The following is a 26,290-nucleotide window of genomic DNA, read 5'->3' as shown; positions in this document are numbered from 1 at the left end:
CTCTAACAAAGGCAAGAACAGGTGTTTGTCGGAATGTGCTGCCGAAAATCTCCAGATGAGTCTTGCAGTTAGTTAACGGCTTCGAAAGGTTCCTTTCGTCTCAGAGAATTAAGCCGAGTGTTCACAAAACACGAGTCTAAATATAGGGATGGAACATGAAACAGATTAACGCCACCCAGTGATGGGTCTAGAAGACGGCGGCACGCAGCTTTCTTCCCACTTTGACTGGCACAGCTTTGAACCCCACGGATTGAATTCAGTGAGTAAATATCTGTGGGTGTGTGCGTGTCTACCTAGGAGCCTTACTGTGTATCTTCTCCTAAGAACCAAGGGTGAACTACAGTTCAGGGTTTGGGGCAAATCTAGTGCCTTCAAATGTCTGGTGGATGTCTAGGGCATGCGACGCAATGCGGTACAAGAAAGATGACGCCACTGGATTTTTTTTTTTTTTTTTTGCCAGGGTGAACATCTTCCTCATAGCTGTTTAAAGGTATTATCGCCTGCCATTTTAGCTTTGGGGGTAAACCACGTCTTTCAGATTTACAAAGTGCACCCCCCTGTCGAAAACAGTAAACGCGTTCACTTTCGTTCGACGGTTCGGTCGACGAAGACTCGGCGTGTTTTAATATTGAATTTTTGCCTTTGATGTGCAATCACACATGCGCATGCCCGCCATTCGCACAATTACACAGACACAATGCATTTGCTGAGATGGAGCGACTGCGGTGTGTTTGACCCATTTTGCAGAGGCAGGCTTTTGCTTTCATAACGATGGAGTGTGAAGGCGCGCATGTGTGTATGAATGCATATCCAGTAGCTTGTAACAGAGCGATGTTGCACGGAAAGCTTTTCAAATCTTGAAAAGTACTAAGCTGCTGTCTGGAAAAAAGAAAGAAGGAATACAACATCTCGGTAATTTACATTCGCTCAGAACATACCATTATCCATAAACTTGAAAGTTCCATACGTAAAATATTCACAAGTCACCGTATTTGAGCTAAATTGTTTGGCCGTATGTGATAAAGGCTATTTAACAGACTGATGCGAACATGTTCCTCAAGCGGTTATTAAGTGTTGTCTCACAACAGTGGCTGGGTGTCGCTGACGTTATATTTTGTGTCACGATAGCATGTTGCCTTATTCCTGTCACTTCCCGTTAGGGCAGGACACAAATGGAATGGGGCGCCTTGCCTTGAAGCTATCGCAAGGAAGGGTGTCTGCCACAAAGTAGAAGGAAGAGGTAGGAGAGGTCATGGTGGTGGGGGTTTGCAAGTGCCACAAAAATCAGGGAGCGGCTGCCGACCCTTGCAGCACATCATGGCAGCAGTCAAGTGAATGTGAAAACAAGAGAAAGCTTTGCGGAATATTGATTTAATGCCGCAGCCGGAGAAGGGGAGGGCGGCAAGATGTGCGCTCTAGATTACATGCGCTCTATTTCCCACTCATACAGAACCTTGAGTTCTTCAGCCTTCACACTCTAGAGAACCAGATGGAGACAGTGAGAGGACGTTCTTTCTTTGGCTTTTGTCAAGTCCAACTGTGAAGAAACCAACGGGTATGCACAAATATTACCGTACGTGTAAAATGATGATCACTTTGTTTAACTGGAGAACATCAAGGCATCTTCTTGGCATCCAAACCTATTGCTTGTGCCTTTCAATTAGCTCCGTGCCTTCTGAATAATAAATGGCTTCAGACCTCATTAGCATCAAACATAAATTAGGGAGCTTGTTTTAGATCCATTCAACATACAATGGCGGCACTTATTGAAATAACGGATGTAGGACAGGCATAATTCGGTTTTGGCTGTGGCATATTGACCATCTTCACCAGTTTAATCTATTTTATTCAAGAAAAAGTGTGGTTTCCATCAATTAGCCACAGTGATTTGAATAGCTATCGCAGTGATTGCGTGGCATGCTATTTTTGATAGGGATATGTTAAAAAATGTAATGAATGCTATCTGATAATGGTACATTAACGCTGCTATTATTGCAGTCGTATAAAGCATGGCCCACGTGTTAAAGTGTGTTGCGAAGGTTCATATAATATAAAAATGTTGTCATCAAACGAATGCAAACACAGCATGGCTACAGTTGGTTCATTGGGACAAATATTAAAATGTGTGTGCTTTTCAAAGAGTTTCAATAATTCCCTTATACATTTTATCACCGCTTATGTCCACAAGACCAGAGAGGAGATTAGTTAAAACGCGCGTCCCCAAAAATATTTTGAATAGTATGCACGCACCAGTTCTACCCACACCCCACACCCCCCTCCCCCTCCCTTCCCTTGCCTTGCAGCCGCCGATGAAAATGATGAACAGAAGAGGCGCACTCCCATTGTGGTGCACGGCCAAGCGAGGAGGCGCCAAGGCTGGCGTCCTGGGCCAATGGAACACGGCGCAGCTTGGTCGCAGTGTGCGCGCCTGGCCAATGGCGCACGCCCCCCCTGCTCACATGACGCCTTTCTATATGTTGGCTCTCCTCTCAGCGCTCAATAGCGACCAGCCCGGGCATCAATGCAGACTTGACACCGGCCAAATCGGTCGTCCAGCATCTACGGTATGTGCAGTGACAATGTGTGCTCAAAAAAAAAAAAAAAAACGAAAAGAAAAAAAAAATACATGACATGAAGATGCGCACATGATGACTCTCACTGCCGTGGAAGGAGACACTTTTTCCGCAAGCAGACGACCGGAGACGCACGGGGGCGAGACATAAACGCCCATAAGTTGCCGAAATGAATCGTAAGTACAATATATTTATGTATTTTCTTTTCCATCTGCTGCTATCTAGAAGGTCATTGAACAAATATTTATTATCAGTCAACAATTTCAGGCTTTTCTTGTAAATGTGTTACTTTTTGCGCGAACGCGTAAGCACAAAGAGAAATTAAAAGATAATGTTGTACGAAATTTGTGATTCGCACGTGTGCTTGTCATGTCATCTCTCTTTGTGCACCCACAAGATTTTTTTTTTCTTTGTGATACATGCGGGGTGGTGCTGGGGGTTGGGGGGTGCAGCTGTCTGCACAGCGCCATAGCATGAAATATAGATAAAAAGCACGCGGTAAACCCGATGACCCGAGCCTGGCTGTCTGGCTGTGCACCCGTTCCACAAGGCTCAATGAGGACAATTAGGGAGGGGGGCTGGGGTGGCCGGAGGGAAAAAAAATTGAGTTCTTAAAAGACTCTATAAACAGGGCTGCACTTCACTTCAACCCTCAGGGTTGGAGAGTCCCTAACCTCGTTTGTCAGGTCTGAAGCACAGGACTTTTTCTGTAAATAACTATTCAAATAAATATATATGCAGACGTATACTTTTTTTGTTGTTGTTAAAAATACATTTTCAGTAAGAGCAAGCTCTACTGACTTCATTTCATTTCGTTCATTTCCCAGCCGTGCACAATTGCCCCGCATCGCCACCACCACCACCACCACCACACCCTAGAGAGGTCATGTCACTCCCAGAACCTCTTTATCGATTTGAAATTGGTAGGGTCATGGCTCTGTGGGGTTGGGGGATGTAGAAATGGTGTAAATTTTAAAGTCTAGCCTAAAAACGGGTTCCTTGTGATTGTGCGTTTGTTCGGCACAATAACAGGCAACGGCATGCAGGACCAGCTCCATTTGATGTTGGAAAAGGCGTCATATGGCTTTAATTAGGACCCTATAAAACGCGTCTGCCCGATTCTCCGAGGCGGCACTGAGGAACTACAAAGAAGGAGAGCTGATCCATTAAAAAGGAGAAGCAACACAGAATGTCACTTAGCTGAAGATCTTCTTATCAAAATTTTATGAACCTACTTTTTTTCCTTCCCTGCACTCCCCTCCCTTCCTTGATGGTGGTATTATGGAGGCAAACGCGCCTATTCCCGCTTTGTCGTTATGCACCCCCACCACTACCCAAATACCACCACCCTCACCATAACTACCACCTACAGTCGCGCCAACCGATACACACCTGGAGGCTAGACATAATCATCAAGAGATATTCCAGTCCACCTGAAGCACAAGTGTATTTTTGTGCCTTTTTTATTATTTTCATGTCCTCGTACTTTTCCAGTTGCCCCCGCCCCCCACACATACACATCTTTGTCTCCACTTAAGGCACACAATGTTTTTTGCTGCTCATGTAGCAAGTGTGTGCGGTGTCTACGCTACTGCTGCTGGTGTGCCGACGACAATGGACCCCCTGCTTTTCATGGGGCCGAGCCCAACCACAAGCAAATTTTGTGAATAATGGACGCTTCCCTGAAAGTGACTATCATTGCCTATATGAACGGTTTAAACTATACACGAACCACAAACTGATACCTAAAACATTTGAAACCATTTCCAATAGGGTTGGGAAATCAATGGAATTAATTGAATGAAATAATCGCTAAAAAATCGCTGATTTAAAAAAATAGCTTTACAAAGTTTCGTACAAGTGAGAGAATTCTGGATGTGTGGTTTACAAGAAGTGTTTACAAAAGTTAACTAAGTACTTCAAGCAAGTTATGTACAAGCTATTAACAACTACATTTTGTACAATGCATATTAAATTTAAGTTTAATTTGATTTAAAACAGAATGATTTTTTTTCAAATGAAACCTTGAATGAATTGTTGGTTTTAATACTCCGATTAAAGTGTGTTAAAATTGTAAAAATCCAGAATGACATTTGATTGAATAATACAAAATTGAGATTTTAAAATTTGGTCATATTCAGCTTTACTTCAAACATTCAAGCAGCTTAGGATGCAAATACACAACGTATGGAACCTGTATGTACAGTACAACAATCAACAATTCTGATAGTGATGAATTAGTTTGGTTTGAATGTTACTTCTTTTGTAGTCATAAAACAAACTAACAAAATCAAGTATCAAAGTGTACTTTTGTGTTTTTGTTCCTGCCGCTGCTTCGTCGAACAAAGTTGCGTAAAATTGACACATTTCAGCGTTACTGCCAATTTCACTGGTTTTGATTCAATGTTCACTCTTAGTATGGCGGTGGGTCTGTGAGCAAAAGCAGCCACAACAAACATGGGCGATGCCATCTTATCTATTCTCTCCCACTTCATTGTCAATCATCTAACGCTGTTGCTGTTAGATTTGTGATTGGATGAGCGAGTTGGGGGCTGGAGTTGGAACAAATGAGCATAGGTGTGGGTGGAACTTCCACCTTCGACCATGGAATATTTGTTGATCTAGTTTTATGTTGTTCTTTGGTTTGTTTATGGCTGACAGTGGACAAATGATGTCAGGATTAACGCTACCATACAATAAATATTGTATATAAACAACATTTTTTCAAAGAAATAATTATTCACACTTTTTTTTTCTATGTAGAAAAGAAAGAAATGAAATGTGGGCTGCCGAACCATGAATATGCGGGGGTCCACTGTACATGAATGTTAGATTGGAGGGTGGGTGACTCACTCAGCTGCAGTAGACATTTACAAGGAAACATCAAAGACTTCTGTGTTTGAGTGTGTGTGCATTTCAATGCGCTTATGCTAGTTTTTATCAAACACTATATAACATCTTCTGTTATTGTTTCGTGTTTTTGCATAGCATCTTCTTTGGTTTATACATACTATCTATGCGTTCAGTGAAACTTTAGACTAACGATTAGATGCCATTTCTTGCTTTTTAAAAAAATTTAAGAGCCTCAGCTGCTGACTGCCGCACCTCCAATAAACTCCGGGGTCTTGGGGCTTTTAGCGAGGGACTGAAAGTTATTTTTAAAGTCAAGCAGAAAGAAACACCAATTACAGCTTGTTGATGTTACGAACACATCAGAGCTTATTGGTTTTGCCTTCATTTTCTTCAAGAGCATCTTTCTTTAGCGAATGGCTGAGGTCTTGAAGTGTTGGTTAGGGATTACATCATCCGAATGCTGCCGCATTTGTGTGATAATCAGAGTGGATATTTCATGGAAAACGTTCTTTTTAGATTAGTAGTTAGAGCTCTACATGTGCATATTTATGGTGGATAAGCTCCGTAACCCCGAAAAAACAAAATGCATATTATTTTGTCTCTCTCGCAGCTGTCAAAACAACATTGATGCTGTTGAGCCAAACATTGACAGTTTTGGTAAACATGTTTGTTAGAGGATTATTTCTATCCTCGTTCGGCTTCCAAAACAACATAATCTTGTCACATGTGACAAGTGTCGAGAAATGTGCACAGGGGTCCAGTTGCGATCCCGACACTTGTTTGTGTGTTGCCGAGAGCTGACTTGTGTGTCGTGGCATCAAGGAGATTGAGGATATCTCTTCCTCCGCCACCACCCTTTGAAGGGGGAAGTAATAAAAAGTTCAATGGGTGCAACAAGCTGTTCTTCCCTCCTACACTTTGAGGCTTTCTACCTGGAGATGAATAGGAGGCCCCTCCATAACGAAGGGGGAAAAGAGAACATTTTATTGAAGCCTAAGGATGTGGGGGATGCTCTCACAACTTATAGACACTTGGTGTGAAATAGTCTAACGCAAACCAGCAGGGCTACGTTGGGAAAAAAAAAAAAAAAAACAAGGTCCTTCCCTCGGTACGTAAAATTTAACAGAATTGCGCAGAGCAACGCAAATTATGCAAACGCTTTAACTAGGTCAAACGTAAACAGTCTCACTAAATCCTCCTCGCAGTAAAATACTGCCTTCCTAGCGTGAGCGTACAACCTCCATGTTAATGACTTGGACAATCACAAAGACACAGATTAGGATTTTCAATAACCAGATTTATGCGTGAAGGGGTGAAGTCATGGTCAGTGCAGAGTCATTCAATTACCGCCGTGCCCTTTCCTTGGGAAAAGTCCCTAGCCGTGAAGAGGTTAATTGTTTTTGAATCTCCATCCGTTGGGAGAAAACGGACGACTGGAACGGGAGTGCGGGCTTGGATAATTGGGCCGACTATGGATTACTGCAACCGTTCCAAAAGAGGGAGAGAGGTGGAGGCGGAAATGCAGGAAAGGAGTGTGAAAGGCCCGCGTTGTGTGACCCCGCCACAGGAGTTGCCTGGTCTTTGCAGGGAGAGGGAGCACCTCATTCCTGTGTAGCCCACAAGATGACCTTTGACCCTCACATGCTCCTCCTTGCTCCAGGTGCAAGCCCTCGCAGCCAGCAGCTCCCACATAGACAAACATGAAAAGTTAATTTTTCACGCTGTGAGCGCCAGACAACAAAAACGCAGATTCTTTTCAGTTTTTTTTTTTTTTTTTTTTTTGTTAAAGTGTTTTTTGCTGTCTATTGTCAAGGGTTAAATTCTTCGAGCAAGTCATAGTATTTTTTTCCCATTAAATGTTAGCGGCCATGGAAAAATGACTCCTCATCTTTCAAAAAGGGGGTAAAAAAAAAAAGATGACTTGAAATGGTGCATTCACCACAGGTGTACTAATAAGAAGCATGTTATGTATAATTACTGCAGTGTTTGATAATAGCAACACAAATCACCTCGGGCCATTAGTGAAAGTTTCCTCGCGCTATTAATAAGTGTTAATACATTTCGAGAAGACGTGGAAGAGCAAGCCCTCTGCATGGCCCACTGGTTGAAGCACAGTGAGGTTAATGAAGTAATCTTCATACTTGCCGCTACCATCTGGGGGGAGACAAGGCAGATGCTCGCTTCTCGACACTGTTGCGCCATGCATGAGGGAACATGGCAGCGTCACACAGCTTGATGATCACATTTAACATTTGGCCTGTGGTTAAGGCATTCACGGCCCATTCTGTTTACTCATCATAGAGTAGGAATGGCTAATAATCCTAATCTGGATCCGCACCATAATAGATACCTCCACTGAAAGAGATACTGAATTTATACAGTCATTTTGAGCAATAAAAAGTTAAGGCTAAGTACATTACTTTTTATGTACAGGCATTGCTTTTAAAAACACATTTTGCCACTTGCTGAACACATGTCACATGACCAAACCCAGAAAATAGGTAAGCCATCATTGGTCGATACACGCTTAATTTTCAGTCAAGTGTAAAATGTATTTTTAAAGGTAGCTATTGTAAATGAGAAATCAGTCCTCAAATTTATCATGGGCAAAATATGAACTTTTTACACCGGAAAATTGCAACATAGGGTGTCTTGCAATATTAATAAACTTGTTTAAAACATATACCAAATTGCAAAGGTTTCTCCACCTAAAAGTGAGTTTTGCTTAATCTTGGTATCAAGTTGTCCATATTATGAACATAATAACATTTATCTAGAGGCTGCATAGACAATGCCTAAATACAATTTTTTTAGTCATCTTGGAAATGGTTTGCGTGTATCTATAAGGGTAGCAGATGTTATTTTTTTTTACTCAGACTTTGTTCAAGGGAGCAACAGTCATAAAGATATTGGCTAAATGTTTCCCAACAGTTTTAGCATGTTTAGAATTTCCTGCTGACAAAAGAAAACAGTTTGCAACCATTTAAATTGGTCTTTGCGACATTTAACCAACCATGATGTGGAAAAAAAAAAAAATCATCATTCAGTGGGATACAGACTTTATAACTTAAAATTATATATTGCTTAAGACTCTCTAAGATTGCTTGTAACGTTAGCAAAGGTTAGCTGCCATAGGAAGTCAGTAGAACAGGGTTAAAACAAAGTAACAACATTTTTAATTAATCTCCAGAGTTAACACTTTGACTTTGGAAGCCCAAATATTTATATATTTTCTATATGTGGCTCATAAAACACCATTCTTTGCTATAGCACATATACTTAAATTAGAACGAATACAACAAAAAAAAAAAAAGACAAAAAAAAAACCTGCCCCTTAACTTGAAAATTGTCTGCTTTGTGGGCAGTGGTTATTATCAGCACATTGAAGTACAGGATCATTGCAGATGATCATATAGAACACAAAAAGTGAAATATGTCGATAGTTTAGTTGTAGGCTGGCCTACTGCTTTCTAAAAAAGAACATTCTTGATGCACAGATTCACTACCCAAGCACAATGAGGACTGCTTGCGATCAATGAAAGTGAGCGAAAACAGCCATATAGTTGAAAACAAATCAAAGGCCTGCATGGCCTTAATCACACCCTGCTTGGTGGAATCAGATAAAAAAGCAGAAGCCTAATGAGACGGTTATTGGGCCACGGGGCAGTTTGACGTTCATCCCTTACTGGCACTCTGGTTTCCAAACGTACAAAACTAAAAGTGAGCAGCATCTTTTTCGAAAATTATCTGAGGGCTAACGAATGGGTAAATGGGGATCATAATCCCAGTTGGGTGCACGGGGAGAAATAAATGGAGTTCTTTCTTTAAACCTTCTTTTGGTTTCATTGAGGAATTGCTCTTACCATTTTCTTCACTAAATGATAAAAGAAAAAAAATCCTCTTACTTTTGACAAAGCCTCGGAGGTGTTGTGTTTTTGTCTCAGGTTAGCTCTTTGTACTGTAATCAGAGGTGAAAGTATAATGTGGAAGGGCTGGGATAGGGCATACATTACATATATTTTTTTTAAATAGCAAGGCATTGTCATAGAGTCCTACCAAAGCTAAGATGGATTTAAATGAGGAGGTTTGCCACGAAACCAGCGAGATGTCGGGTTTGAGTCATTTCTCAGCCGAACGCTCTCCTGTGCTCTCAACTTTTCTTGAGCTGACGTTGGCACTGTTTGAGCTTTTTCTCTGAGAACTAAGCTTGTACAACATTTATGCGGCGGTGAAGATGAAAAGAGATCGTCGCTTCACTTCATGTCAGCAAATTCCTCCCTGGAAGTTCACTCAAGCACTTGTCTCTTCTTCCACTATAAGTATCTCTTTCTAAAAATACTCCTACTTGTAAAGTTATATCCGTGCTAGTGCAATACCACTTCTGACCTCAAGAGGCAAAAGTGGGGTGCAGTTGTAAGGAATTGGATATTTGAAACAGCAGCGGGTTCATTTTTGTCTTCCTAGCACAATAGGAAAGAGGACAATCCTGTCTTCGTTCGTCCCGGTTTAAGAATGAGAAATCAGGTAGTTTAACATGAAGAGAGGATGCATAATTACTCGGGTGGATATCTTTAGTTAGCCTTTGTTTCACAATCCTTAGTGAGATTTTCAGTTTTTCCACTTTCTGAGCCTTTTATGCTCGGAAACCTCCCATGAATAAGCCCATACATATTTGGGGTTTTATCGTCGATGCGGGACCATCGCGTGTAATGAAGTTCTGTTTCCCAGCGTGAGTCGGGAAGCCTCATGATTACCAGTGCTTCTCTCATTGTCTCTCATCATCTCCTACCTAATTGAAGACAATATAATGAGACAACGGGGTCTCGCTCATCATTCTGCATCAATGGCGCGTTCTACGGAACGTGCCAGTTTGTTAAAATGACAAGGGGGTCATTAGACGTATGGGTACTCGAATTCACTCGAGTTTGTTTAATTTGGCCCAAGAAGGCGGACAATTATGCCACATTTCCCAGGAGACTGCTCATTACGGTCAGCTTCTCCACTTCATGGCCGCCCACCCTTGTAAACACTGGATATGTCTGGGTCATATGTTGGGCGGGGTACAGCGAGGGTGAAAAGGGGGGGTCTTGTGGCGGCAAATGGTTTGAGGCGGGAACGGATTTGGTGGCGGCCTGCCTCTGGAGCAGTTGTCTTAGATGAATAGGAGAGCCGTGCGGGGAGGGTCCCCCAGTGCCTGGCCTCCTTCACCTTCCTAATATGCACTGAATAGGCCCCCCTCCACTGTGCGTTTGTTGCGGGCTTTGGGGTGGGGTGGGGGGGGATTATGTCTGGCTATGGTTTAGGAGTGTTTGTCATCTGCCCCCTCGAGGCCCGCATCGGTTCCTTTGTCTGGGTGTCAGGAATGGGTACAATGTCACAGTACACAATGCTTCAACAATAAGGGCATCTCGGGTGAAGCACTAACACAGAAACTCATGTCTGGGTTTACAATTTTCATCTAATTGGTTTGGTGGTTGGGACCTGGTTGTGGCAATTCACATTTACAACAGACTGGGTTAGTGACATAAACCTCCAGATTCACAATTTTGTTGTAATGTTCTTAAATTGATCTCTGAGATAACGCGACAACGTTCTTTGTAATTTAGCATCATTTTCTCTCGACCGTTTCTCTCAATGGGGAGATTTACGCCACAAGGTTCGGGGGACACAATTCAGATTTTTTTTTTTTGGGTTCAAAGAGGGCACAGTTTGCATAAAACGCATGGTACCATAAAGAGATAACAAATGCAGAAAATGTGTTCTGCTTTTTTTTTAACATGCTCATAAAAAATTCATGCCTTCTCCAAATGTACATAAAACATTAAATATGTATTGGATATGGGTCGAGTACAGCAGTTTAAACAGACAGATTGGCTCTTTACGTAAATGAGATCAATGATCATCCGTTAGTATAATCATCATCGAATAAGGGAAATAACTGCTGATGTCGGCCAGTGGACTAATGTCAAGGTGAACCTCATTTAACTCATTGGGATCAACCCAGTCCAACAAAACGGTATGTAACTTTGACATTTATTTTGCATGGCTATTGTTTAAATCTGTGCTGTCGTTGGTTGGCCGTGACAACTGCGTGCTGTGGTGGTCAATTCGGACGACTGCGCAAGCAGATCACTTCATGTGATCAGTTAATGTAAACAATTATAGTAAATACAAGTCACTTGACGTACATTATTAGATGGGCAGAAATTCGGAATCCTAACTACAGTTAGGGACCCTCAGATTGTTTTTTTTTTTGTCTTTTTTTTTCTGAGGGGGGTATTCTCCCTGCCTATTTGTTTTCACAGAAAACATATTGAATATTTATCAGTGTGTTTTTTAGGGATGTCCAGATCTCGATCACATAATTGGAAATCAGGCCGGATGACATAATTTTAAAGAATCGGGGAAAATATTGGGATTTTTTTTTCTTTTAAAAGCTAGAAAAGTACACAGATTTGGCCAAAATAAGAATTTGCCAAAACAAAAACAAAAAAAAGAATTTTTACTATTTGCAATCTGGCCTGATTCCTGTCCTCTGTGAATATATTTATATTTATAACAAGTAGTTTTTTTTTTTTTAAACTTCATTGATAAAATAATAAATTCGACAAAAAATGCCCTTCTTAAATAGTAAGCTGAATCAAGTAACTCATAACTGATATATATATATGGTATATATTTGCTCATACTAATACATGCCTGAAATATAGACAGGGTTAGATTGGTTTGGAAGACAATAAAATGGCACTGGTTCTTATCTGATCAGTTACAAAAAGAACTCAAATGTACCTCCGTTGAAATCACACAGTTAAATCACAAAAATTTCACGATTGCTTCCATAAGTCTTGAAATTGATTTATTGAAGGCATTAAAAAACTTCAAATAGTGGAGCATGTCATTAAAATCAAAGGTTACACACATTAAAAGTAATAGCCCAACCAATATTCTTCCACTGGAACGTATAATGCAAATGTCAGTTTGTTAGAGCACAGCTTGTCAAGTTTAATGCTCTTCCGATAATGAATGAATGATGAATTGCTACCGACACTTAATTCAACCATAAATCAAGTTATACTTATCTTCTTTTTCATCATTGATTTCTCAGAATTTCCGCAATTGTTTTTGTGACCTATTTTAACATTTGCTATTCTGCCCAAGATTTACCCTGGTTGAATTAGAGCTGACTCAGAGTATTAGAAAATAATGTCACTTGCGTCGCTACAGTAAATACGGCTGACAACATGCTCTGCTCAAGGGCGCGCTTAAATAGATGCAGCGAGTAGATCCGTGGAGATGACACACTAGATCAGCTATTTTCGCCTGCAGATTGTCTCATGGTTGGCTTGTCATTTGTGAAGTTTCTATTTTTACTTTTTTTTGGACTATTTTGATGATTATCTTAGTTTTTTTTTGTTTTTTTTTCGCTGGGGGGGGGGGGTTAAGGTTTAAAAGTTTGGCTGACGTCAATTGGAACAAGGCGTTGTTCCAACTGATGTCAACTGTTCTGTGTGCTAGCGTAGTTTTTGGACTCGGGTGAAAATCACACCTGATCAAAGGAGATTATACCCCCCCGCTTCATCTTTTAGAGTGAAGCCGTTTTCAGTGGGTTTGGGTCGTCGCACACACACTTCCAGACACATAATGTATGCAAATCATCTATCAAACTGAGTCTGTTTTTTCGGCTGGTACAAGAAAGCAAATCCAGTATGAATGATCTTTGTGTGGGCAGGAAGCCTTGAAGCCTTGCATCATGTCTGCCAGGTTCTCCCCGAGGACGTTTCAGCCTCCTTTACATTCACACTCACACACGCCATCTATTGTTTTGCCTCGCATCCCAGCAGAAGTCTGTCTTCATCTGTCCTATTGATTAATGAAGGAGGCGCAGCAGGGGGAGTCTAGATCAAGGCTGAGCTGTATCACTGAGTTGCACACACACACACGTGCACACAGGCGTGTTCGCGCACACGCATGTTCACACGCACGCTGTCTGTCGTGTTCCGTCAGCATCTGTTACTGCAGGCACCTATGACACGTGTGGAGATTTTGCGACATGATGTGCACATACACGCGCTGCCAACACGTGTTGTAAAAGCTAAAAAACAAGTTTTGATAAACATGTTTGTAGACTAGAAAGGGTTAACGATGCGAGCTGCCATGCCATCTGTGCCCATGTGTGTAATTTTGACACAAACAAAAAAGGAACTTTTAGTTCGCGCTGCCAAACTCAAATCATCTCCAATGATGCTTGCACCGATACCAATTAGAAGAGAGGAACCCACTTAACTCACATGACTGGGTTCAGTACCAAAATGAAATTACTGAAATTGTCCCTCTTAGACAAGCTGACTATACAGTGTTTTCTCACTATAATGCGGGGCACCTTTCGAGGCCTTTTATTTTTGTGCAATATTTTGCTTAGCTTCTACAAAGATTATAACTTTGTGTTTTTGTTTACACAGAACATAAATAGAAAAGAAAGAGAACATGTCTTAAAAGACCTAGCATATACTGTAATGAATGAAAAACAAACGCAAAATCAATTTAAAAAAATGGTTTAATGAACGGAAAATGTATAATAAATGAAAAACACAAATGAAAGCAGTAACAAAAAATGAATACATAATAAATGTAAAATCAAGATCTAAAAAGCAATAAACTCGAGAACTATATGTGTGGTCATTGAACACTTTCTGAAGGTTTCAGGTCCTTATATCTTTCCTAAGTTACTGGTTGCTATGACCATTTGAAAGATGGTGTGCCAAAACTTTAAAGGTATTTTTCTCAAAACTAGGCATTTCAACTTGGCAACATTGATGCAACCTAATACATTCATATATTTTTATATATTAAGTTCTTTCCCCCCTACCTTACAAAATTGACTTTATTTTCCACATTGTTGTTCTGTTACACATTCTTTAGTTGTTGCTCGTGGTAAAAAGTTTAAATGACTTCACGATATGATTTTTATGTTACTGGATTGGGTTAGATCAGTCAGCTTTAATGAATGGAAGCTGAGGATAAGTACAGAAAGGAAAAATATTATTTGTTCATTTCAGCCCCTCTATCTCCACCTTCCCATACATCCTTAGCTATATAATGGCATTCATGTTGAGGCATGCCTTCATCACTGCTGAACGGCATCATCCAGAGCATGGAAAAGGGCTAGCAGAAAAGAAGTGGGGTGTCGTGGGGGTGTTGTCGGTGGACTGGGGGGTTTGGGTGTTTTAAACAAAGGATCACTGTTTCTGCCTGGCTGTGGCTTTTCGGGAGGGTCTCCACCCGGCTGGTGTGGTGCGGGTTGCGGACGGGGGGGCGGTGGTAGTGCTGGAAAAAGACTGTGACTGAGGAGGTTTTATCATTAAAATGAATGAGAAGCGCAAGTCTGTCTGTTTTGTTCACAGGAATAAAGAGGACCAACAGTGCAAGTCATTTATTATTTTTTTTCTTCAGTATTTTTTTTCAAATACCCACTGGCAAAGCTACAGATAATGTGAGGGCGTGAGATAGGCAATGGATGGAAATGCTACGTTGTCTCCTCGCCATTATACACAATTTGCTTATCCTTTGTGCATTATCTGCACAGCTGTATGAAACAAATGAGACAACAACACACTTGTGTGTGTTTGTGTGTGCCCGTGGTGGCAGCTGTCACAGCTGTAAGCAAATTCATCAGCTGCCATGTAAACACATATTGTGTGTGTATATATATATATATATATATATATATATATATATATATATATATATATATATATATATATATATATATATGCTTGCGAGCAAGCCCTGTCAATTCACAGGACAGTGGCACAATGATTATCATTTGTCCCAGGGGCACATTTAATTGTTATAATAGGAAGGGAATTCTGTATTTTCTACGGTGTGCAGACTGTAGCAAGTCCTTGCAGGTTTACCAAGTGTGACTGGCAATGAGGCAAAAAATAAATAATAAAACAAAAAACTTTACTGTCCACCAGTCAAAGGCCTGGTTTTTGTTATTCATTTTTTTCCTGAATTTTCCTGAATTATAGTTGAATAATTAAAGAAAAAAAAAAGATGTAAATATGTGGTAAACAAAAAAAAAATGTTAAGCAAAAAAAATGTACCTAAACACCCTTTGTCTAAAACAGCTTTGCGCATTATCCAGAACCGCTTGAAGTTCTTGACTTCTTAATGTGTGTGAGGCTATTTGATGTGAAAGTGTTTTCAAACCTTCGACCAGTACTGTATGTTGAGTCGTGACTGCCAGGTTGCTGTACCTGACCTTAACTTGAACTTCATCCCTTGTTACACAGAGGACATTTTTTTTCCTAATCTCAAACACACTACAGGATTTATAGCTTTTGAAAAAGTTACTACAACACATTTCGGTAAATATACGTACTTGAGCTTTTATGTTTGCACATTCTGTAGTAGGTCATGAACTACTGTCATCTGCACTTATCTTGTTCATACATTCTTTTTAACACACCGTGGTGATATTGACTTGAAGTGGCAATGGCTGAAGTCTCACAGGAGATTAAACTGAATTTTTTGCCAGTTTTTTGATAAAAGTTAATATTACAAGCTAAGTTTATCTTGTGATTCCCTTCTTTCCTCTGCCGTGGCTCAGGTTATGTATGGGGCTGCCATAAGAAGTAGAAACAAGAACAAGTGCCTTCACCAAAGGAGGAAAGGGCACCCCACAGTAGAACATGACAAGGAAAAGACAAAAGTGATGAAGGAGAGGTAAGAGAACTCACTTTGCCCTAGGCTTAAAACATTGTCTCAGGGCGTTATGTTCACTCTTTTGCCCTTCCTGTAGAGCGCCTGGTTCATCTGTGTCCCACTACTGGGATCTGCTGTTTGCGTTTTGTCTGTTTGTTTTGTATGTGTGTTTTTGCATGTGCGTCTGTGTGGTGTTGAGTCACAACTGCCAGGTGAAGACACTAACTTCCTGTCTGATTCACCAGCTACATTCACTCTGTCATAAACCAGCATTCCATTCTGATATTTTAACTAGGGATGTCCAGATGTATGTGTGTGTGTGTGTGTGTATATATATATATATATATATATATATATATATATATATATATATATATATATATATATATATATATATATATATATATATATATATATATATATATATATATATGTGTGTGTGTGTGTGTGTGTGTGTGTGCGTGTGTGTGTACACACATACACACACATACACCACAGTCATTACTATGTTATTACATAAAATGTTATTTATTCTCTGTTAAATGCTCCAAAGAGTCCATAATTACCTCATAGAACGGACAGGCAAAAGACTAGCACAACTGGGAAAAGAGCCACCTTTTAGTCTTAACTGCAGCCCCCCCCAAACGAGCACTCTCTGAGTAATGCTCTCCTTCTCTCTCTTTGTGTGGAGCACTAAATCATTTTCTCCCATGCAAAACGAGCACCGAGAAGGGAATAGTTAAAGAGAGGTGAACGGAGAAGAATGTCTTTTTTTTTTTTTCCTGTCCCTATGTCATGACAACAAACCCTCTAGTCACCAGCTCTTGTGACTGCCTCAGCGTTCAAGCTTTTATAGTTTTGGCCACAGAAATAAAGCACTGAACTCACACATGTATGGTCCTAATTTCCATGATTTTATTTTTCATTATATTAAAGGCATATTAACTGGAATTTGTTTTGTTTCTGCGGCCATTTGAGTTAAGCTTCAGTATAATCTCATATTGCCAAGAATGATGAGACTACATAATGATAAAAACATTATTCTCACGTATCATGCTCATTTCAGCTTCATGTTTTTTTTTTTTTTTTTTTTACAGTACATAAGCTAACAATGTTCAATTGTTATTTTTGGTTTCGTTATTTTCTTTTTTCCCTGTTATACCTCCCTACTGTTCTCTCTTTCTTTAGCAGTTACAGCTTCATGGTCTCTTCACTTTGGTTGCCCACACACAAGCGTGCCATCTCTCTGTTTTCAGAATTACCAGTATTGTTTGTGTCGCCTGGACAGCAGAGTTTCCTTTGCATTGCTCCAGGTTTTTCTTCCATCTCCCATGGCCACCAAAAACGGCCTTTTCAAAAACAGGAAAGAAGAGGTCAGAGGGCCAACGGTCGCTGCATCGGACCTTTTTTTTCCAACACATCCTCACGTCTCGTGTCAAGAATGTTTTGTGCCACCTTTTTCTTTAGTCTGAATTGATGGACGCACCACATATGAACACACTGGAGCAAATGTAATCACATGAAAGGTTGCATAAGAATCGAATGTTTTGAGAACTGCTCAAATGTGGCACGTGAAGCCAGGGAGCAAAGAAGAAGAAAAAAGTAAAGTATGTTCAAAACCACCCTCCACTCATTTCCTCTCAAATGTCTTCTCTCTTTGCTCTTTGTGGGGTGAGGCAGACTCTCTAAAGCTGCTGGACGAAAAGAAGTAGGGTGTCTTTCTTTTCGCATGCATAAGCAGAGTGCTCAACGCCACACTTTGTCACATGGTGTCATATTTCAAAAGACGCTTAGGGGAAATGACAGCCAAGTGAGTCACTCAGTCAAGTCCGATTGATTCACTGCAGCACAACAGGACAGCGCAAGTCATTGTCCCTTTCACGCTTGCGCCAAAAGGACGGACAAGATGGGCGGCAGTTTACACCGGCAAAAATGACTGTAATCGGCAAGGTAGACAATGGCAATACACCTGCATCCAGATAAAGCAATTTTTATTTTTTTCCACTTTGGCATGGCTGGGGGTGAAGATTTGTATTTTGTTCATTTTAAAACCTTCAAAAGCAGCACAAGCACACTACATCATTATGAAGCATTAAACACTTGGTAGCCAGACGCCCATGTGCTCGGCTTAAAAGCAGGTGCATCTTCATTCTCATGTTGAGGCAAGCCTGATTTACCATGTTTGCACATATATGTATATATATATATATATATATATATATATATATATATATATATATATATATATATATATATATATATATATATATATATATATATACATACACACGTGTACTGTTATAAATGTATATGTACATACAGTATATCGGTATATCTTATCTGCGAAAATGAAAATGAATATACAGTATTAATATATTCTTATTCTACACAAAATTCCCTTTAAAGTAATAAAATAAAAAGAGAGGTAGCTCAAAAATTGAAAAAGTTAGAGAAATTTGAATATTGCCAAGCTGAAACACCTAGTTTTGAGAAAACCACATTTGAAGTTCTGGCACATTCTTCTTTCAATGGTGATCTCTTAATCCCCCTTTTCCGTACACTTTTATTACAATCTGAACCTTTTTTCGGATGTGAAATAAAAGTTGAGACCTTAAAGAGGTTTGTTCGATGATCAAAACATTTCAAACACCACTCCCGTAGTACATACATCATTGTATATTGACGGACGAAAACCCACTTCTGTCTGTGCTTAGTCCCCCATTTTTCTTTCAGTTTTCACATCATATGCAGCTGTCTGAGCATTGCAACCTTGACACACTTTTAGCACATCTTTTGATTGTTGGGACATTTTTTTATGGTCAAGAAGGAACTGGGATGTTTTGTGCTTATGAAGCATTTAAACAGTTGCCATTTTACCATTCATTTTTATCAGTGACTGAAAAAATGAAAACGCTCAGAGGCAGCTCCCCCAAGTCTTTTCGTCCAACCTCCTGAGAGGAGACAAAGGCTCACATTGACTGCTGGGTGTTGATAAGACCTATCATTAGTCTGCTGGTGGAGGGATTACCAACGCACACTAAAACACTTTTGCACACACAAATACACATTGCACTTGGGTCCTCATTCTTGTAGATACAACCCACCCCCCCTCCCCTTTTTTTCTTTTACATTCACAGACTTAAATATTTCTATGCATGCTAAAGTAGCGAGAGGTAGCTAGACTAGATTTGAGTCAAAGGAGCAGATGAGATGATGGCATCACGCCAATCAGACAACTCATGCCACTTCACATTAGCATCCACACACAGCAATGTGATGTCAATATTCAACCAAGTTAAAGCAATTATAAGTATAGGATGACATGGGATTAAAAAAACATGTTTATATATTTTTTCTCCACTATGGCAAAATATTCAAAAGTGCCACTTTCTGGTAGTGACCAGAGTGGTTGGTTCATTCAATTCTACAATCAACTTTGTACCGGCAAGTCAAATTTAAAAATTCCCTAACTAGATTGATGAACCATAGCTTGTGTTCTCATTCGTTCTCATTAGCACAGCCCCTGGAGAATATATGAGTTTACTTACCTTCGCTTGATCAGCGCTCCTGGCCAAACACAGAGCATCAGATCAGGGTCATTAGCCTCCCTACTTGGTGCAAATAGCTTTCAAAAGCATCATGGGCCAAAATACAACAGGAGCACGATTAAGCCATTGATCTGTGGCGAATAGCACATTGGAAACATTATGAGGGAAGGAGTGGACAGGGATAATGGACATTTATTGTTGGCAGTCTTTTCCATTGTAAGTCAGATGCTGTGAGCCTGTGTTGCTCTACTGATTTTCAGTTGCTTCTGGGTGTCCTCATTTTTAGGTCTTGGACTCCAAACGCTTTTCACTTAACAAACAACAATCCCAGGAATAAGCGGGCACAGGATCAAAGCTGTCTGAGTGAACACAAACTGTTTATCTTTATAGCCAACTTCATGTCTTTATTGCCTCATTTACACTGACTTGGAGCGGCATCATTGTAAACATAAGCCCATCATAGTGCTGCCTTAATGTTTACCTAGAATTGATCAATGCTGGCAAAGTGCCACCCCAGCTTGTGAATTTATATCGCACATCAAGCTTTATGAAAGTTAGGGGGTTTTCTTTGTATGAGCGCCGCAGGTTAGTAGTGTACAGATGCCAATAGCAAGCTTTTCTTGGCCAGGAATCTTCTTACACGGAATTGAAAGAAGAAACAAATGACGTGAACAAAGATTTGTCATTTTTAGTGTATTTATTTGTTTATTTGGCAAATTTCAAGAAATACATTTTTGTTCATAAAGCACAATTCTGGTATCAACTAACATACACTATGGAATTGTACCGGCAAATAATCTGAAAAACAAAACAAAATAAAACAAAAAAAATAATGTGTGTATGCTATATGATGTGCGCTCATAGAATCAGACTTATGTCTCCAAAAATTAATATTGAGATGATTGATATTTATTCTAATTCTACGCTTCGAGAGTACAATTCGAAAGTTACTAAGTTGAAATCTCTAGTAAACAAAACAAAAAAAGGTTTTTTTTAATGCGTTGTGACAAACACGTATCTTTCAATAGTGCGCATCATGAGCTAATCTTATTTTTCGACTAACCTTATTTTTAGACACCGTGATTACAATTTGAACCTTTTGGCTGCTGGGAAATAAAAGTCGAGACTTTGAGGACGTTGCTTTTCTTATCTTGCTGAATTAGAGCAAAAGTCATATTTATTCTGAAATTGATTATAATTTCACAAGGTCATTTCTAAAATTACAAATGGAGAGCAAATGGCAAATGCAAATCTGACTTTTTTACTTTGTACTTTGTATTTGCAATATAAAACTGTTCTTGCAGTATGCCACTTGGACATTTTTATCCTAAAAAAAAAACTTCAAAAGGCTCTGATGGTGGCTCAGATGTTTGGAGCAGAGAGACAAGCTCCAAGGATGGATATAATTAAAACTTGTGACAATTGTATTATAAATTTGGCGAGTTTGTTTTTCTGGGTGGTCAGTTTCATTACAAATAGACACAGTATGATTAAAAAGATCCAGAAACAGTCTGATAAACTCCCAAAGTCTATATGCAAATATATGCAAAAAAAATTATATAATATATATATATATATATATATATATATATATATATATATATATATATATATATATATATATATATATATATGATAAAAAATAATAAAATGTTAGAACACTTGAAAAATTCTTGGCCCTCTCGGTCAAACTCGCTAGCAAAAAACAGCAGTTCCGACTTAGTTCTGACAGGAAGAACCGACTCATTTGGTTTTGCAGATGCATCTTTGAATTGTATGTCAGTTGTTTAATTATATTTCAAGCTCAAAAAGTGGTTCCTTCCCACAGAAGGCATCAATCCATCAAGCTTTCAACATAGCCCTCAATGGTCTGGTGAGAGTTGGACTCCAAACTCTCATAATGTTTGTTTTCCTTTGCTCATTTCTGCCCTTGATCACTCGTAAGCCCCGTGATTAAAAAGTTTATTGATGATTTCAAGGCGGGTTATTGCCTGTCTGACCCGGCTGTCATAGGAGAGAAAAATTGCTATGGGACAACCTAAAATAATCTTTCAGCATCTTGTGAATTTGTTGTGTAACTTGAGAGCTGGCAAAGTAGCATACCCACAAACGAAGTGACCACCAAAGGGCGAGCATGAGAGGAGAAAAAAAATGCAATTCAAACAAGATTACTTATAAAAAAAGATTAGAAGCAGCGGAGCCCGAAGCAGGAGAGTGAAGCAGTCGTTCGCGATTATCAGCATTTTTATGATTAACGCCATGTGTGCTATGAAACGTTCAAACGTCTGTTCATTTAGCACTTAGCAGGCAGCACATTTGGTTGAAAGCAAACCGAAACATGCAGCTTATTCCTCATTTGTGCTTACATAGTGAGCAGAAGATTAAGGAATTTTCAAGAAAATTTGCAACCTAGGAATTGTAGCTTGCAAGCAAATGGCAACTGCAGCAGGACAAATATCTCAATGATAGCAGCTTTGAGCAGTATATGGTGTAGAAAGTGCTGTATAAGTGCACTCCAAAGCAAATCTCTATTTTTACAAGCAAAGATTATGAGAGCAATGCAAAGAAGTTAAACTCTCCAAAGAATTGACCCGGATGTCATTACTTTACACAACCTAGTCAGAGTTATCTTAAAAACTAAAAAACTAAAAATAAAATATAAAAGTCTTAAAATACATATAGCAACATAAATTAAGCATGAATGTGCCAAAACATTGCCCCATTCAACTACTAGTGACATGACAAGACTTAACGTCCTTTTAACTTCATTAACTCATTCACTGTCAGCCCAGTAAAAATGGATTTTTGCTGTCTATAGTTATCAACATCGGTGAATGAGTCATATATTCTTCTGCAGTATTCATTTACTGCCAGTAATGAATATTTATTCTTCCAGCGATGTATATTAACAACTAAAATAACAAACTCATTTACTGCTAACCCAGTAAAAATATACTGTGTGAACTAAACAGGTTTTAAGTGGTCATAGTTTATTATACAGATAGAACAAGACAATTTGCATAAGCAACTTGTTTAGCATGTGCATGAATTACTTTCTTCAGCTTCTGCTTGTTTTGATTCAACTTGACTCAAGCCAAATAATCAATACTACACACTGGCTTCCGGCTACTAATACATTAATTAGTGGGGGGAACGCTAATAAGCAGACTATTTCAAGGGTTGTGGCATCTGTGGGGAGTGTCCCACCATGTCACGTGACGAAAAAACTTTAAATCAATACTTGATGGAGACTCTTTTTACTGAGATGTAAAGTAAATGTTAAGTGCCAATGAGTTACTAGTGCTACTTTGGTTAGCTTGTCTACAAATATACATTTACCTCCGACCAATTTTATTCACTGAAAAGGATATAAATTAAACGGTAGGGCAGTGATGGCAAAATTAATCTGAGGGCCATTATAAGTGCCACACCAGATAAATGTTTTAAAACCTCCTATTGTGCAGCACACGGTTAAATGATAGAAACCTCATTTTAAATTTCGGAGTCAACTAGGATAACTGCTCAGCTATTATTCAAGCGACTATAAAATGGAATTTTGGAACAGAATTTTCATGGGAAACGACACGTGACATTTGCTTTCACGGGCCACGTAAAATTGCGTGCCAGGCTATATATGGCCCCCAAGCCTTAAGTTTGAAACCCGTGCTGAGATTATAGAGAAGAAAAGCCTTCCTTACTTTAGCTTTAAGAAGTAAAAATGAGATCAGTCGTAGGCAGCACAAAAGATGTAATTTCTCCTGTGGCAGGCTTCCTGTGCGGACCCGCCTCACTTTATTTTAACATCAAAGCCAAATTTGAACAATTGAGGCAATTTTTCATCCAACCAAGGTCAACCATTGTTCCCTCTCTGTGATCTGGCCGGGAGGAATTCTGAAGAAATATATTTTACTGACAAGTTTCTTTGTTTAGCTAGCCACCTTTCAACCATTTCTGGGAGGGATTTCTGTTTTTGTTAGCAACTGCGTTTACAGATTGTCGCCATAATTTCTTTAAATTATCAAGTTAATTTATTACAACAGCGTTTGTGGGCAGCATGGGTTTGAACAGAGTATTGTAAAGACTGCTTTAAATAACAAAAGACTTACTGCTTTTGTAAAGAAAAGGATAGAAAAAAAAAGATCCTTGAAATTGGCCTTAGCATCTGCATGCAAATGCGTACTTTAGGATCAGGGGCCTGTTGTGTACGCAAAGCAAAAATGCTTAAACACAGCATTTGTACACTTTTGTATATTTTTAGAAAGAAGCCCTTGCACTCACCACATGAAATCATGACCTCCATCGAACGTTTGCCAAGAGCCGAGTGCTTCTTACGGCAAAGCATAGGGTGGGAAAATCTCTCTGAAGAACCTCTCCAAAGTATTGTGTTCAAAGTGGCTTAAAATACATTCTTAAATATTATATTCAAGTTGAATTTCAATAGACTTAGCGGCCACAAATGAGTCCAGCACTGTCTTACAATTGGAGACAAGTTTGGATCTTTCTCAGCAGGCACCCCTTTCATTATGGGTGCGTTGTTTCAACCTCTTTCCTTCTCAACGCTTTGTTTGCAAAGTATCAACACAGCTTCTAAAAATGACACTTTTTGTAGTCACACTGTGACAGGCTATATAAGCAGCAGAACAAATCAGCCAAAAATGACTTTCATTTTTAGATACTCTGGCCAACAAGCTGAGCTCTCTGAAATGTAACCGTAGTACTAATACTTTATGGGGTAAAAAACAAATAATCATGTGCAAATGTTCACCTAAGTGGGCTCTTCAACGTTTTTTTTTTCTCAAGACCACCCACAATGTTTATAGGTTGAGGGTGGGCTAGTTGTGCATATAAAAAAAAAAAAAACGTTGTGAATTGTATAAAGGAGATGAAGGCCATTTTTGAAGAGTTATTCCATCCAATTATGCTATTTATTATATCCAATAATTCAAAACACACATTACCACTACAAATGTGTTATGAAACAATATGAAAGGAAACCCATAAATGTGGCATGAGTGTCCTGCATCACAGTTTGACAGTATGTGCGTATTCAACTGCATTTTAATAGCGTGTAATACAAGCCAACAAGTAAAATGAACGTAATTTTTTTGTCTTGTACTTTTTCGGACCAGGTCCAGACATGATGGAGGCACGCAGAAACATACAACGGCACCTTGGGTCTGTCTGCGGTCTAACACCAGCATACCGCCCCCACCATCCCCATGTTTATCGCCGCATGCCACACACACCCTCACCTTATACGGTATGAGGCTATAGAGTAAAAAAAAAAAAAAAAAGAAGACATTTCTGTGGATGTTCTATAACTTGCTCATTATCACATGTGATTCTATTGGAATTAAGGCTGTCACTATCTTTTTAAAATCGATGAACCTATCGATAATTCCATAAAATAGTCACATTATCGACCCACCCATGCTCACCCCCCTACAAAATTATTATGTTTTATTTTTACCAAAGGGGAATGTGAGTTGAAATGAATAGCAATACTTATTATTTAATATATTCTACACACAAGTAATTAGACACCAACAAAAGTTGACCACTTTCCTTTCATTAGAGAAGCTCCATGTGATAGTATTGTCTTGAATGAAAGCCTGCTAACTACTAAATCAATATGAGGCTTCAAGTGCACAAAAAGCATCAGCCATTTGGACACGAGGTAGTGCACGAGGACAACAAATGAAGCCACACTTCCAATACGGTCTGTACATATGGGTAGTGTCTATTGAAGTGTGGCAACAGTTGAAGAACTGCAGTGGAATGTCAGGTCCACTGTGCAATAATTGAATATTACTTAATCACTCTTTTTAAATTCCAAATGATCCCAACCTAGTGATATGCTGTTTTTGGGGGTTCTTCCTCTGGCAGATCATCGAGGCGTTATTTTTAGTCTACTATTTTTAGTCGACTTACCCGAATTGGTCGCTTTATTTTTCCCGGCCCTTATTGGAATGACTTGAATAAAAAAAAAAAGGAAAATCTATATTTTGTCTGTTTGAACAATTAAATAATTAGACGAATCTGTAATTTATCTCAAATGAGGAGTCTTGCTGGAGATTAATGCTACCCTCTATGACTATTTTCATAAATTATGCTTCTGTTGAAACAGAACACATTTCACTACCATTTTGCACAAGTAAATAAGCGTGCAAAAGCATGAGCCCTTAAGTGTGTGTGTGTGCTTTGCCTCGTCTATTTTCAGCAGTCCCAACCAATCTCCTCAAATTTAACATTGCACCACAGATCCCACAAACCCCTTCACCCTCCCCTATCCAACCAGTGCCCCTCCCAAACCTCAGCATCCTGCAGCCTCCCTCCAAAAGCACAAGCCCCAAATTACAATGTGCGGGTACCCCTCCCCCCGAATTATATATCCATTGGAGTTGAGTCTGGTTTTGTGACAATACGAATTAATGAGCTTATTGTTGAAATGCTGTCAGAAAAGCACAGTATTTTTGCAGGAAAACTATGGGTTTCAAGTCAAGCCTTGGCTGTCGTGATAGTACTCGGTTGCGTCAACTGGGTTTTGGCAGAGTGTCTTTCGTTTGCTTCCCAGTTCTGACGAGACACAACTCGAGAGTGTGATTGTCG

General features: G+C 39.5%; 1 long non-coding RNA gene across 1 annotated transcript in view; it reads left to right on the top strand.

Moving 5' to 3' along the window:
* The first annotated feature begins 428 nt into the window (after positions 1-428).
* The window catches only part of LOC148417064 (uncharacterized), a 29,433-nt gene continuing 3,571 nt past the window's right edge, over positions 429-26,290 (top strand). The window contains exons 1-3 of the long non-coding RNA XR_015866986.1: positions 429-2,749; positions 16,039-16,154; positions 24,811-24,941. This is a non-coding gene — a long non-coding RNA (uncharacterized LOC148417064). The remainder of the gene's footprint in view (positions 2,750-16,038; positions 16,155-24,810; positions 24,942-26,290) is intronic.

This window comes from Hippichthys cyanospilos, chromosome 10 (genome assembly GCF_059441005.1).
Source record: "Hippichthys cyanospilos isolate Australia breed blue-spotted pipefish chromosome 10, RoL_Hcya_1.0, whole genome shotgun sequence".
Taxonomy (NCBI): Eukaryota; Metazoa; Chordata; class Actinopteri; order Syngnathiformes; family Syngnathidae; genus Hippichthys; species Hippichthys cyanospilos.
The sequence above is the reverse complement of the archived record's forward strand: the minus strand, read 5'-3'. Positions and strand labels throughout refer to the sequence as shown.